We start from the raw sequence: 4354 nt of genomic DNA on the forward strand, positions 1-4354 counted from the left end.
CTTGAGCGATGCCTCGTTCTTCTTCGAGAAGTCTGAAGAGCATCCCCCACGGTGGCATCTCTTCCAATGCCCAAGTCTATTAAACCTCTCTCCCCCAGAACATCCATTAGTACTCCTAAATCTGACCAGCGATCATACCAAAAAGAAGTGTGTCTTCCATTACCTACAGCCTTCATGTAGAAAGACTTAGCTACATCCCGTAGCTTGAGCATTTTCCTCCACATCCAAGACCCTGCTTGAGTCTTTCCATTCACTTCCCAAAAGCTTCTCTTTTTAAGCAAATTATTCTGTATCCAGTCTCCCCAAAGGGATTTCCCTGAGAGCATTCTCCATATAAGCTTTAGACCATAGACCATATTAACTTCTTTGAGCGGTCTGATACCCAAACCCCCCTCACTTTTGGTGGAACAGATCTCTTTCCAAGCCACTTTTGCGCCTGTGGACTTGAGCTCCGGACCGGTCCATAGGAATGCAGAGCAGAGTCGTTCTATTTCATCCAGACATCTTCTTGGGAGTCTGAATGCAGTGGCCCAGAAGTTGGCTATACTCATTAGCACAGATTTTATCAGTTGCAGCCTACCAGCATAGGAGAGGAAGCGGCTAGTCCAAGTGTTTATTCTGCCTCGAATCTTCTCAATTAGAGGGAGATAATCTTGTTGTCGCATAACCTGTGTCATCAGTGAGAGCCCCAAGTAACGCACAGGGAGTTCACCATCCGCAAAGGGAAAGTTTGTAAAATGATGTGATTTCCCTATTATCACAGACCTACTTCATATGATCGTATATGTATTATGAATATAAAACCCCAAGTTGCAGAGGATCGAGACTACACCATAACATGCAAAGCCAATTCATTTTTCATATAGACAGACAATACATTCATATGAAACAGAAACAAGTTTTATTCATCCAATATATATGTAGCGTAGTACATAGATAAGCGAAAAGAGCAAACTTCTGCTTAAACAAGCATACAAGGATCAGTCGTTTCCCCCTAACAAGAACTAGCTCATTCACCGTTTTCAAGCAAACCAGTACCCTTGAACTTCTCCTCCATTATCCCATCCATACGAGCAGCCATCTCTGGAGTCAGATAATTCACCCAGTCTCCGGTCTTTCCTTTCCCGAAATACGTGCTGTTTGTATACGGAGAAGGGTGATCTTCTCTCTCCTTATCTCCTTTGTTAGCTTCAAGATTCTTCATTGTCTCGAAGCTGCAAAGATTCACAACTTTCTCAACAACCCCATTCTTCTCTTCCTCATCTGTGAATCCATAACCCATGAACTCAGCCAATCTCTTCACGTGAGGCAAAGGATCAGCACTCAAAGTCTCGTACTTGAGGAATAAATCTTATCTGGATTCTCTTGGTGAGCTTTCCAATATGCCAGGACGTGATCAAGATAATGACCGTACCTAGAAAAATCTTGACAGAACATATCAAAACACTCCTCAAGACTTATGGAGTCAACAAAACGTACCATTTAAGTGCAATAATGGAATTTGAATTCCTTAATTCATAGCTTTTGTACGTTTCTTTTTTCAAGTCATAAAGAGGTTTTTGACCAAATCAAAATCCATCAATATACTTTGTTGGGTTTATATTTTACAGTTAAGTAAATACAAAAATATTTTTAAAATAAGATTTTAATATAGACTAATTGACATAAAGTCTAATTAATCAATTAAATCAATATTCAAACCCAAATACCCAAAGTGATACATTTGCTTAGTGTTTATACTTAGTCAAATATAAAACTTTACAAGCTTTTTATATCATTCATTTTGTACTTCCATTTCTCATTCAAAACAACTCCGATTTTGACCAACAAATACACTAACTCATAGTTTTCACGGTGACGATTACACCGTGCCAAAATTCCGGTTATTCCGACATACGTCTCCGTTGAAAAACCCATCGAAAAAATGGTCCACACCACTTTGTCAAAAACGAGTTCCAACACACCGTACCAAATCAGGGAGATTTTGGCCTCCAGCTTTCACGTGAGGAAGCGTGGAGATCAGGTCTTGGTACCGTTTCTGATTCTTTGAAACTCTGTTAACTCCGTCTCGTCATGGTTTGGCACGGTACTGTCTCTTACGGTTTCTGTTGCCATTGGAGATACAGGAAGAAGATTGGAGGACATGTGTTTCTGATCTGTGTGAGATGAGAAATGGTTGTTCGGACAAGATCGGATCAGAGCGGGCTCTATATATTAGAAGCAACGACATAACATTGACGTTTGTTTCTTAATTGTACCTTTCGTCGTTATATTAATCCTAATTACTATATTCATTTTTAATAATACTTTCATTAAAAAAATAGTGCTCTCTGTTTTTTATTATAAGTAGTTTAAGCAAAATTTATTTGTTTCAAAATATAAGTAGCTTTCATAATTTTAAGTAATTTTTATTTTTATTGGGTATAGTGTTACCAATCAAATAATATATACTTATTTATGATTGGTTTAACTACACCTAATTTATATATCAAATATTACTTTTGAAAAAATTAATAATTTTTTTAATATTTGTGTATTCATCTAAAAATACTTACGATAAAAAACAGAGGGAATATTTTCCACATGCTTCATGTGTTTACCAAGGACCGGATCTGGATCCGATTACGTTTAGTAATGAAGCTAATTTCGTTTATCCACGTAAAACATTTATGAGTATGTCGATTTGTGCACGATGTACGATGGTGCCATGGGTGACGGGTCCATGATGGCAGCGATATTTAAAATTCATGTTGTAGATTCTTTAGGCGCTTACTTAACAGAAGACGATTAAAAAAAAAAAAACGTAAATGGAGATAGAGAAGGCTTCTTGTTTACGATTTAGTATTGTTTAAAATTAACCAAAATAAATTAAATTTTATCTTATATAATAAATTTTTTTTTATCAAAACAAAGTTAAATGCATGATTACACAATGGAACTAAATTCTTTAATACAAACAAAGAGCAAGTGATGAGACTAAATCATTATAACAAAAACACAAATCTTGTTTATTAGATCGAGGGGAGAAAAACAGAATTATATGATTAAAAAATCCATTTTTATTTATCTTTTAGTTAATATTATTTAAATAATTATAGTTTATAAATTTGTTTTAGATTTTTGTATATTTATAAAATAATTACTTGTTTTATTTTTAAAATAATGTTGCACAAATGACATCTATGTCACTAAAAAATTAATTGTGATATCTACACCTTTAAAATTAGCTGATGTGACGGTCGATCTATATATGATTTCATCAAAAATTATATAAAATATATGATACTTGAACATTTTTAAAATTATATATAGATTTGTACTAATTAATTTAAAAGTTCAATATGACAATATTTTGAGCCAATAAACTTGTGCACCATGCAAAGCCAATTTCATTTTCCTATTGATAATACATTCACATGAAACATAAACTGTTGGATAATTCCAATTAAATTGAGGAGCAAGTTAACTCATTAAAGTGAAGTTTGATAGGTTAAGGAAAAAGGAAAACATATCGAGCTTAGGAATGTTTCCATATTATTATTAGGAAAAGATGTAACTTCGCCCTTAGAAAAAGATGTAGCTTCTTCCTATATAAAGAGTTCTCATGGAGAGATGTTCCATCAAGAGAAACACATTGAAAGACTTAGTTTTGAGAGAGTTTCTAATCTAATAAGAAGAGAAGTTCTTATAATCTTTGTGTTTGTGCAACTTTAATTGGTATCAGAGCTCCAGGTTTCGAATGTCGTTTACAAGAGGAGTTGTAACTTCGATCAAAACATGGGAGACGATTCTCAAGCACGTGATAAAGGTCTTGAGATGAAGAAGGACATACGATGTCCGATGTTAACATCGACCAACTACACCGTATGGTCGATGCGAATGAAAGTTATGCTTCGTTTATACGAAGTTTGGGATACGATTGATCCAGGGAGCGATGATGCAAAAAAGAACAATATGGCGATTGCTCTAATCTTTCAATCAGTCCCGGAAGCTCTAATACTTTAGATCGGAGAACATGATACATCGAAGAAAATTTTGGAAGCTATCAAATCCCGTAACCTAGGTGCTGATCGCGTGAGAGAAGCAAGGTTACAAACTTTGATGTCTGAGTTCGACAAACTGAAGATGACAGACACAGACACGGTAGATGACTACGCAGGAAAAATTTCAGGCTTAGCATCAAGAGCATCCGCGTTAGGAGAGATAATGGAAGCATCAAAGCTGGTAAAGAAGTTTCTGAAGGGACTTCCAAGAACGAAGTTCATTCACATCGTAGCTTCGTTAGAACAAGTGTTGGATCTAAATTCAACGGGATTCGAAGACATTGTTGGGAGATTGAAGGCTTTCGAAGAAC

General features: G+C 35.5%; 1 pseudogene; it reads right to left on the reverse strand.

The window, feature by feature from the left end:
• Positions 1 to 998: 998 nt before the first annotated feature.
• On the reverse strand, positions 999 to 1482 carry LOC106297887 (annotated as a pseudogene).
• Positions 1483 to 4354: the final 2872 nt, after the last annotated feature.

This window comes from Brassica oleracea, chromosome C6 (genome assembly GCF_000695525.1).
Source record: "Brassica oleracea var. oleracea cultivar TO1000 chromosome C6, BOL, whole genome shotgun sequence".
NCBI lineage: Eukaryota > Viridiplantae > Streptophyta > Magnoliopsida > Brassicales > Brassicaceae > Brassica > Brassica oleracea.